The sequence below is a fragment of the Saimiri boliviensis genome, chromosome 3, assembly GCF_048565385.1.
Source record: "Saimiri boliviensis isolate mSaiBol1 chromosome 3, mSaiBol1.pri, whole genome shotgun sequence".
NCBI classification, from domain to species: domain Eukaryota; kingdom Metazoa; phylum Chordata; class Mammalia; order Primates; family Cebidae; genus Saimiri; species Saimiri boliviensis.
In genome coordinates this window covers 151,730,676-151,742,167 of record NC_133451.1, presented here as the reverse complement: position 1 = coordinate 151,742,167, position 11,492 = coordinate 151,730,676, and the positions used below count along the sequence as shown (strand labels likewise).

The 11,492-nt window shown below is 36.9% G+C and overlaps 1 pseudogene; it reads right to left on the bottom strand.

Moving 5' to 3' along the window:
• Positions 1-10,153: 10,153 nt before the first annotated feature.
• On the bottom strand, positions 10,154-10,669 carry LOC101028691 (stathmin-like; annotated as a pseudogene).
• Between the last annotated feature and the right edge of the window lie 823 nt (positions 10,670-11,492).

The following is an 11,492-nucleotide window of genomic DNA, read 5'->3' as shown; positions in this document are numbered from 1 at the left end:
TGCAGCCTTCTTTGTCACCCTGTATATTGACCTGGAGCAGTATTTCTAGGTCTGGGACATGTTGCCTCAAGAACACAATGAGTTCTACCAAGAGCTGTACTTTATTTTTTATGGGTAGGGATTGACAGACCATGAACCTTAAAAAAAGTTGACTGAAGTGTCAGGTCACTGAATCTTCAGAGTGTTTATTTTTCATCCTCTGGCACATACGTGTGAGACACCAAAGCTCTAGTAATGTAGATTTAGTTACCTCTTGCTCGTCCTATCCAATTAGTGTGATGTCATTGTTTTAACGGATCAATGTGCAATTTGCTATCCTGTGGAATATTCAAGTAGTACAAATATCTTTATATATATATATATATATATATATATATATATACACATATATATATATACACATATATACGTATATATATATATATATTTGTTGTTGTTTAAAGGGTTAAAAAAATAATGTAGTACTCATACCTGTAATCCCAGCACTTTGGGAGGCCGAGGCGGGCAGATCACCTGAGGTCAGGAGTTTGAGACCAGCCTGGCTAACATGGTGAAACCATGTTTCTACTTAAAATACAAAAAATTAGCCAAGTGTGGTGGTGCACACCTGTAAGCCAGCAACTTAGGAGGCTGAAGCAGGAGAATTGCTTGAACCCAGGAGACAGAGGTTGCAGTGAGCCAAGATCGCACCATTGCACTCCAGCTTGGGCAACAAGAGCAAAACTGTATCTCAAAAACAGATTATTATAGTACTGATGCAAAACTGTCCATGAATATTGTAATCTATCTGAGGTAAATGGAAGCTCTTCCTCATCCCCTTGGCTAATTAAAATAGCTGCATTCCACATACCTAATGCCTTATTAATTAATCTACTCTGGCAACAATTTCACAGCTCCTATAGCAGTGTGATTGCAACTACCACTTTGTTGAGTTTGCAGTGGTCTCCAGCCGTTTTCTACAATCCATCCACTTTTTTTTTTAAGGAACCAAACTAGTTCCTTAAAAAATTAAATTAATGACAAAATAAGAAACCGCATCCTTCCATATTTTAGGTTTATACAGATAGAATATCTGCCATGTCCCCAACCTTCTCTCCCCTAAAACGTAATACTCCTTTTGCTATGTTATTTTAGAAGTCATTTTGTAAGGTTTCTGCTTGCTTTCCACAAAGGCTCTCCCAAAGACCAAGTACTCAGTGTGAAATTTATCCCAACTATCAATTATGTCCATTCCTATATTATACTGAGGCACTGAGGAAATGACCACTAAGAGGGTACATGGATCAAAATAGCCAACTGTGACGTGAGCTTCAGCCAGGACTTCATTTACTACCTGGCTCCTACAGACCTCCTTTTTAAAGGTGGGACCGTGATGATACTTCGACTCTTTAGTTCCAAGTGCCAACTCAAGCCTGGTGTTCAATAATTATCAAGATGTATAAGTATCACTTTCCCCAGAATGCCTGTGTAAATGGCTATAGGTTCCTTTGGGTAAAAGTTTGGAGAAACCATTGCCATATATATTCCGTGCAAGGTCACAAGTGTATTCCTATTAGGAGCCTAGTGACCAGTTCAGTCAAGTAGATTTCAGATTTAAAAATTAGCTTAGGATTGGGACTTGAGAAAAAAAAAAATTCACAGAATTTTTAGAGGACACTTTTAGTATTTAGTTCCTCCCATTGCTGCCTTTTACTGACTGTAGATGTTAAATAACACACTCCTTGGCTGCCGTTATATTTTGCTCCTCAGAATATAATATTCTGTGAATGATTTCCATAGTTCCTTGTGAAGCAGTGCTTTTGTTCACCCCTCAAGCATTGCTTTACGTAAATGTAGTTTCATGGCCTATTTTCTGGTTAAGTGATGCAATCTGGCTTCTGTTATTTCAGAGCCCAATTATCCCAATGGACACTAAGGAACTCAGTTCTATTAGTGATTACCTCTCCAACTCTTAGTCTTTGTCTGCAGAAGAAATAAAATTCACAGTGACGTTAGTGTACCTTTTAACAGCTCATTTCTCACATATCCTCTGGGGCGGCATGCCCAGCTGATCTTCATGTAATTGATCCATTATGAAATGTCCACCTTGCACAACCAAGTAATTCCTGGTTCCGCTAAGCCAGGGAAACTCAATCATTTTCATATCACTCAGCACTAGCCATTGCTTTTTTTAGGCTTCTGAAAGCTACCCTAACAGTGAATATACTACACTTCCCAGTGTTTTGCCGGAGTTTATGTTCTGTGTCCCAAGTTAATGAATTATTTCTTATCCTTCTTATATTTGATTGTATTTATATAATTCCAATCTCAGTAGTTTCCTGACTCTTGTACATGGGAGCTCTTTGTGCATAAAATCTTCTTCCATCTCTATCACTTAGTTACTTATCAACTATCAGAAGAGGAGCGCTTTAAGAAGTTCCTCTGTCTGTCTTTCTGAGAGAAAAAATCTTTTTTAACATCTTTAGCATAGATGTTAGCTATGAGGGCTAAGTAGAGTGATGCAGGGACAGCATCCTTGAGATAAGATAGAGATATTTTCAACTCATATTTCAGGGTCTTGAATTCCTTCTAAGACCCTCACCTCAGCATTACAGATCTTCTTTAAGGGCTGAACATTTAATGGTCTCCAAAGCCCTGCAAACCAGTTAGCTGCTCTGCTTTGTTTGTTCTTCCATTGCAAGAAGTGACATTTTCTTTTTAGAATTAATAAGTGAGGATTCCTTTTTCCTTGATTTTTTTTGAACAGCTTCAGTATTACTGGTACTAGCTCTTCCAAGATACAAAATCAATGTACAAAAATCAGTGTATTTCTATACACTAGTAACAACCAAGCTGAGAAACAAATCAAAGACTAAATATCACTTCCAATAGCTACCCAAAAAAGTACCTAGGAGGCTGGGTGTGGTGGCTTACACCTGTAATCCTGGCACTTTGGGAGGCCGTGGTGGGTGGATCACAAAGTCAGGAGTTTGAGACCAGTCTGGCCAATATGGTGAAACCCCATCTCTACTACAAATACAAAAATTAGCCTGGTGTGGTGGCACATGCCTGTAGTCCCAGCTGCTAGGGAGGCTGAAGTAGAAGAATCACTTGAACTTGGGGGGCAGAGGTTGCAGTGAGCTGAGATTGTGCCACTGCACTCCAGCCTCGGTGACAGACTGAGACTGTGTCTCAAAAAAGAAAAACAAAAAACAAAAAACAAAAAAAACAGAAGTGCCTAGGAATACATTTAACCAAGAAGACGAAAGATCTCTACAGTAAAAACACTGATAAAAGAAAGTATATAGATGATACCAAAAAAGATGGAAGAACATCCCATGCTCATGGATTAGAACAATCAATGTTATTAAAACAACATGAGTGCCCCAAATAATATAGAATTTCAATGCAATTCCTAGCAAAATGCCAACTTCATTTTAGACCAAATTAGAAAAATTCCTAAAATCCTTATGGAATCAAAAAAGAGCCCAAGTAGCCAAAGCAATCCTAAGCAAAAAGAAAAAAGCTAAAGGCATCATATTACCTGACTTCAAATTATACTACAAGGATATAGTAACCAAAATATTATGGTACTTGTATAAAAATAGACAACTGGATCAATGGAATAAAATAGAGAACCTAGAAATAAAGCCACATACCTACAACCAACTAGTCTTCAACCAAGTAGACAAAAGCATACACTGAAGAAAGACACACTACTCCATAAACGGTACTAGGGAAACAGAGTAGCCATATGCAGAAGAATTAAACTGGACCCCTTTGTCTCATCATATACAAAAATTAACTCAAGAAGAATTAGACTTAAACGTGATAGTTGAAACCATGACAATTCTAAAAGGAAACCTGGGAAAATCTCTTTTGGACATTGGCCTTGGAAAAGAATTTATGACTCAAAGGCAAATGCAACAACAACAACAAAAAAATAGACAAATGGATTTTAATTAAATTAAAAGGCTTTCACACAGCAAAAGATCAAGAAAGCAAACAGGCAACCTATAGAATTAGAGAAAATATTTTCAAACTATGCATCTTACAAAGTGGATGCATTTATGTAGACTAATATCTACAGTCCATGAAATACTCAAACAACTCAACAGAAAGAAATACATGATGCCAACAAAAAGTAGGCAAAGGACATGAGCAGACATTTTATAAAGGAAGACATACAAATGTCCAAGAAACATGAATGTTCAGCATCCCTAATCATCAGAGAAATGCAAATTAAACCCACAGTGAGATGCCATATTACACTAAACAGAATGACTATTACTAAAAAGTCAAAAAAATCAAAACAAAAACAGAAGTTGGTGAAAATGTAGAGAAAAGAGAACATGTATACAGTGTCGGTGGGAAGGTAAATTAATACAATCTTTATGGAAAACAGTACAGAAGTTCTCAAACTACTGAAAAATAGAATTATCATTTGATCTAGCCAACCCACTACTGGGTATCTACTCAGAGAAAAATAAATCATTATTTTACAAAGACACCTGTACTCATGTTTCAAGTAGCCCTCTTCAAAGTAGCAAAGATTAAAATATGGAATCAGTCTGTGTCCCTGAACAGACGACTGGATAAAGAAAATGTGATGTATATAGAATACTACTCAGTCATAATAAAGAATGAAATCACGTCTTTTGCAGCAAAGAGGATGAAACTGGAGGTAGTTATCTTAAGCGAACTAATCAGAAACAGAAAAGCAAATACGACCACATGTTCTCTTTTATAAGTGGGAGCTACATAATGTGTATACATGAGTTTAGAGAGTGGAATAATAGATATTGGAGATTCGGAAAAATGGGAGGGTGGGAAGAGGGTGGGGGGAAGATGACTGTTGAGAAATTACCTAACAAATACAATGTACTCTATTTGTTTGTTTGTTTTGAGACAGAGTCTTGCTCTGTTGCTCGGGATGAAGTACAATGGTGCAATCTTGACTCACTGTAACTTATGCCTCCCGGGTTCAAGCAATTCTCCTGCCTCAGGCTCCCGAGTAGCTTGGACTACGGGCACATGACACCACACCTGGCTAATTTTCTTTTCTTTCTTTTTTTTTTTTTTTTTTAGTAGAGACAGGGTTTCACCATGTTATCCAGAATGGTCTTGATCTCCTGACCTTGTGATCCGCCTGCCTCGGCCTCCCAAAGTGCTGGAATTACAGACATGAACCACCATGCTCAGCCCACTGTCCTCTATTTATATGACAGTTACATGGAAAGCCCAGACTTCACTACCATGTAATACACATAACAAAACGTGTACCGCTGAATCTTTTCGTTTGTTTGTTTCTTTTTAAACTACCAAAAAGCCACTCTGACTCTTAACTCTAGCCTTTCATCGCTAGTCCTCAGCTTCTCATATCTCTCTGCTTGACGGAAATCAGCCAACTTGATAGAAATCAGCCAACTTTGCTGTTTTTGTAGGTTTTGCTCCTCTATATCTTTCAAATGCCTGATAGTGTTTTTTGTTGCTTTGTTTCTTTGGTTTGTTGTTGTTGTTGTTGTTGTTGTTGTTGTTGTTGTTTACCTTCAAGAGATTTCCTACCACTGGGAGAGTTTGTAAAGTTATTGGGGAAATATTTGGTAAGTGCGCTACCGGCCTACTACATGTACCTCACATACCATTCAGATGACCTCCATTTTGCCCACCAGCTAGTCTCTCTTATACATTTCTTATGTTAATCCCACTACATCAGAACAAGAAGATCTTACATTCCAGTTTGCCTGAGACAATCCTGATTTAACCTGTAGTCATGGCCTTACTGTTAACACTGCCTTCTTTCCTTCTAAAGATTGTCTATATTGCATGATAAATTATATTATCATGCTAATTAGCATACACTTCCCTTTCTCACATTTTACCCATAGCATAGATTTATATTATTGACCTTGGTGGTAATGCTGTATTTTATAGAACATTCTATGCCAGAGATACAGCTTATATATATTACCACATTTAATTCAATAAATTGTTATCTCCCACTTCTAAAATGAGGAAATTGAGTATGAGAGGATTTAAATCATTTTCTAGATATCACCTTGCTGGTAAAGGGGAAGAAACACAAGGTAAAATCAAATCGGTCTGATTCCATATGTTCTATATTATGACCCTTTGTATTCCATTCTTGCCACATTCATATAACTAACTGAAAATAGTTTCATTTCTGCCACCAATTTTAATGGGAATTAGTTTCTTCCACATAAATAAGGAGATTGGATATATAATTTTCAATGTTTTCTTTAAATCTGTAATTCTATGATCTAAATTAAGTAGCTGGCTTTATTATGAATGTTATCAAACTGCTTTTGAATTTTGTTGAACAGGGTAGAAACAAAACTGATTTAAAAATATAGTTGGACATAGATTCTTCAAAAAGCAGCTGACAGAAAATTTCTTATGAAGTTCAACTACTTTTAAAAAAAATAAGAATGTTTCTTTAAGGACAACGCCTTATAGATCAGGTAATATTGTTTAGTGATACCCAGTATTGAAACATGTCCATTCGTGTTCTTTAATTTTATTTTCACATAGTTTCAATAATCAAAAGGATTTATAAAACCTAGTAAGACAAATGGCAGTCACATGCCTTCATCCCATTCTCTTAGCTTTTTTATTAGGCATTTTTCTTCATATCCATAAAATATATGCTTACATTGCTACTTCTTGATTTTTTTAAGACAATTATCTATTGATTTCCTACCATGAAAACTAAAGACTAAGTTTTCTTTTGTTTCCCATGTTTTAAACCATATTTTCCCGTATTTCGCACTTGTCATCCCTTTCTCAAAATATAATTTTATTGTTTAATTGGCATTCAGGTTTTTATTATGGCTATGTAGAGGGGTAAAGGCTAGTCACGGTTTAGCCTTGGTTTGTATCTACATAGAATGTAACTTCTGGCAGAACTTTAGTTTTCTTTCTTTCTTTCTCTTTCATTCTTTCTTTCTTTCTCTTGCCTTTCTTTCTTTCTTTCTTTCTTTCTTTCTTTTTTCTTTCTTTCTTTCTTTCCTCTTTCCTCTTTCCTCTTTCTCTCTTTCTCTCTTCTCTATTTCTTTTTTTCTTTTTCCACTTTTGTTGCCCAGGCTGGAGTGCAATGCACAATCCTGGCTCACTGCAACCTCCACCTTCTCGGTTCAAGTGATTCTCCTGCCTCAGGCTCTCAAGTAGCTGAGATTACAGGTGTGCATCAACACATCCAACTAATCTTGTATTTTAGTAGAGACAGTTTCATCACGTTGGTCAGGCTGCTCTGGAACTCCTGACCTCAGCCTTGGCCTCCCAAAGTGCTTGGATTACAGATGTGAGCCACTGAACCCAGCAAGAACTTTAGTTTTCAAACCAATTTTCTTCTCTTACTTACTTAACTGGGACCATACCATTTACTTAAATGGGAATATACCATTAATTTACTCCAAAATTTACTCCAAAATTCCTGCTGTTAGAATCAACCTCCTCTTAGCACATCCAAGCACATCAAATGTTTTACTGATTTAATATCTCAGAGACATATTTCCTTCCTGAGCACTAAAAGTCTCCAGCCTGGGCTGATTGCTCTTGAGGCTTGTGACTAAGTTTTCTTAATGTGAGGACCTTTCCACGTTCACACTGCAGGTTCCCTTCTACTTGCACATTGGATCTTCCTTCTAGGCCATATACATATCTTCTTTTTTCTTAGTTTACTTCATTTTAGTAATATATTAGTCAGGATTCGGCAGAGAAATAATCTGCAAGATATGGATAAAGAGATTCATTGTAAGTAATTGATTCATATAGTTATAGAAGCTGAAAAGTCCCATGATCTACCACATGATGACCCAGAAAGGCCAGTCGTGTAAGTTGGTCTAGGTATAAAGTCCTGAGAATCAAGGAAACAAAATGATATGTATCTTGGTCCCAGGGCAAGAGAATAATTACATGCCAGCTAAAGTAGTCACACAGAAAAGTGGGTAAATCCTCCTTTCTTCCATGTTTTATTCTATTTATGCCCTCAATTGATTCAATGATGCCTACTGGCATGAAATGAAGGCCATCTGTATTACTGAGTCTAATGATCCAAATGTTAATTTGATCTGACAACATCCTTACAGACTTTCTCAAAAATAACGTTCAGCCATATATCCGGGCATCCCCCATTCAGTTAAGTTGATGCAAAACTTAAACATCACTGGTGGAGTACATCCACTAGCAATTTACTGAGAAAAGAGAAATGAAGATAATTTTTGAGACTATGCATGTGTGAATAAAATGCTTTTCTACCTTCATATTTTATTGTTGGGTGACAAAATATGAATTTTATTTTGGGAACAAGTCCTTTTGTTTTGTTTTTGTTTTTGTTTCAACTGGTTGCCTGCACCACTACACTGAAATCTCTGACACAATTGCGAGTCCTGATCTGTTTCATGTGACCTATGTCAATATCTTCTCCCTCTTTCCAAACCTTTACAATCCTCTCTTTTTCAAACTTCAGTTTTCTAGAATTTCAATGTGATATGCTTTAGTACAAGGGTGTCAGATACCAGGTAGTTTCTTTTCACCTGGGAAACATGCTCTACTGTTCTGGAAATATCCCTTGAATGACTTCTTTGATATTTTATACCTCTCCCTTTTTCTATTTTTCATTTTTGGAAATATTTTTAGGTGGTGGAATATTGATCCTCTAACTTTCTTTACCTCTCTTACTATTTTTCATCAATTCTTTTATTTTTCAACTTTTCAAGATACTTTCTAGATTTTACTTTCTAATATTTCAAATGCATATTTTCTAAAATTTCTGAAAATCTATATATAATTAACAATTCTTAGTACATTAATAATAAATTACTTGTACAATAATAATTAATTACTTGAATTTTTAATTACTATGGTATCTTTTTTCTCCAGTTTCCTTTTTACGTTTTTCTGTTGTTTATTTTGATCTTCATCTTTCTTATTAGGGCTTCCCTCAAACTAACAATCCCTACTTTTTCATTAATTTTTATGTTTACGACACTTACAAGAAGACAGGAGATTCTCTGGGCATGGTACAACTTATGCATCTAGGGACTGGTCAAAGCCTCAAAGAAGATTCTTCTGTCATCTGTTATGAGGATTAAATTTGTCTGGAATAAGGGCCAAGAGAGTCACAGGTCTAGTATAAAAACTTTCATATAATTCTCTCTCTTTTTTTTTTTTTTTTTTTTTTTTTTTTTTTTTTTGAGATGAAGTCTTGTTCTGTGGCCCAGGTTGCAGTACAATGGTGTGATCTCGTCTCACTATGACCTCCAGGTCCAAGGTTCAGGCAATTATCCTGCCTCAGCCTCCTGAGTAGTTGGGACTACAGGTATCTGCCACCATGGCTGGCTAATTTTTGTTTGCTGTTGTTATTACTGTTGTTGTTTTGTTGTATTGTTTTTTTTTTTTTTTAAATGGAGTCTCACCCTGTCGCCCAGACTGGAGTGCAGTGGTGTAATCTCAACTCACTGCAACCTCCACCTCCCAGATTCAAGCAATTCTCCTGCCTCAGCCTCCTGAGTAGCTGGGATTATGGGTGGATGCCACCATGCCTGGCTAATTTTTCATATCTTTAGTAGTGACGGGGTTTCACCATGTTGGTTAAACTGGTCTCAAACTCCTGACCTCAAGTGATCCTCCTGCCTCAGCTTCCCAAAGTGTGGGAATTACAGGTATGAACTATGACATCCAGGCTCTCTTTTTGTTGTTTTGAAGTTACTACCACCAATCTCACTGTGTAGTTTTATTAACCATTTAAGTATCTCGTAAAACATTTAACTGTTTAAGCCTCTGGTAAGATTGGGACCCAATTGGGGTTGAAAAGTGAACAGATATTCGGTACCTAACAGTTCAAAAGAAGCCACTCCACACTCTTCACAATATGTTTTCACGGAGCCAATACAGTACTTGCCATTAGCCCAGCACATCAAGTATACCAAAATAAAAAAGATGCAACAAGAAAAAGATCTACCTTAGAAAGAACAACACTTTCACATTCGCCCCTTTATCCCCTAAAACAACATCTTATAATATGGGTTTACCTATACAGCTGTACCTTAGCTTCTAGAGTATTTGCCAGAAGGGAAAGAATAAAATGACACTGAGCAGCACAGTTTGGGGTATTTAGGAAGGTGAGAAGATGAAAGTCAGTCCTCAGAACCAATTAGTCAGCTTCGGTCTCATCAGCAAGACATCTGGATTCTTCGTTCTTCTGCCCTGTTCAATGTGCTTGTCCTTCTCTGGGAAACGCTCCAGTTTGACAGCCATTTGTGCCTCTCTGTTCTTTTTGTTAGCTTTCATTAGGTGGGTCAGGTTCTCTTTGCCATTTTACTGAAGTTATTATTCTCTTCTGTTGCTTTCTAAACCACTTCTTTCTCCATCCTCTGCAAACTACTTCAAGACCTCAGCTTAGTAGGACTTGTGTCTTTCTTCTACAGCTTCTCATAACTTCTGAGTTTACCCCAGGGAAATGATCCTCTTTCTGTGGAGGGGGAAAGGGGAATTATGGAATTGCTTCTGTTGACTGAGGGCTGAGAGTCAGCTCCAACATCTGGCCTGAGGCACTCTTCTCCAGTTCTTTCACCTGGATATCAAAAGAAGCCAGGTAAATAGAGGACAAGAGACTGGCAAGGTGTTTTATAGGATCCACTGGGGTAATGAAAGGCCACAAGGCCACCATTCTTATTGTACCTCTGCTGGTGGGACACGTCCTGGGAACAGGCTGAGTAGCTGAGAACCACTTCCTCCTGTTTTCCCTGACCCCAGCCTTTGCAACACAATCTGTCCACACCCCAGCCCCAACAAAGAGCATGGCCCCTGTCTTCTGTCATCCATGAGGGTGATCACAGGGATCTAATTCTCTCTTTTAAATGGTAAATGTCCTTTTAAATGAAAGACAGAAAGAAAGATAATTTTTCTTGTTTTCTTTTTTCAGAATTTAAATGATGTTCAAATCCTGAGGTGTTTCTGAAGGCAAATAGTAATATCTCTTAGATAAGTGTGCTCAACATACTAATAAAATTGTACGAAAACACCCTAGAATGTGTAGATAACGATATAAAAGCATATGATGCAGAGTATACAATCGTGTAGTTCATATGGAAAATACCAAGTTGTATTTGACAGTGGTCAGTAGAGATCAGGTTGAGCTCAAGACAATCATGGTTCTTCCAGGAATATTCTAACCATCATTCTGTTCTGTAGAATAAAAGGCCATTCTATGTCTTCAGTCTGATTCTGGAAAAGAAATATACTGTTCTTTTACAACATATTAATTTATGTATGAACTCTATTGTATATGAGACACCATTGTTAATAATAATAATGTAGAAAGACTTCACTAAAAATTGGACAACCAATTCTTGGCTTCTTTATTTTATAGTAAGGGTATAATATGGAGACATCTCTTCATAAGCTTTTCTCTTTATTCTGCAGAATTAAGACCAAAGATGAATCCTCACATGAATAGATTCCCATCAATATGATCATTTTTTAATTGTCAG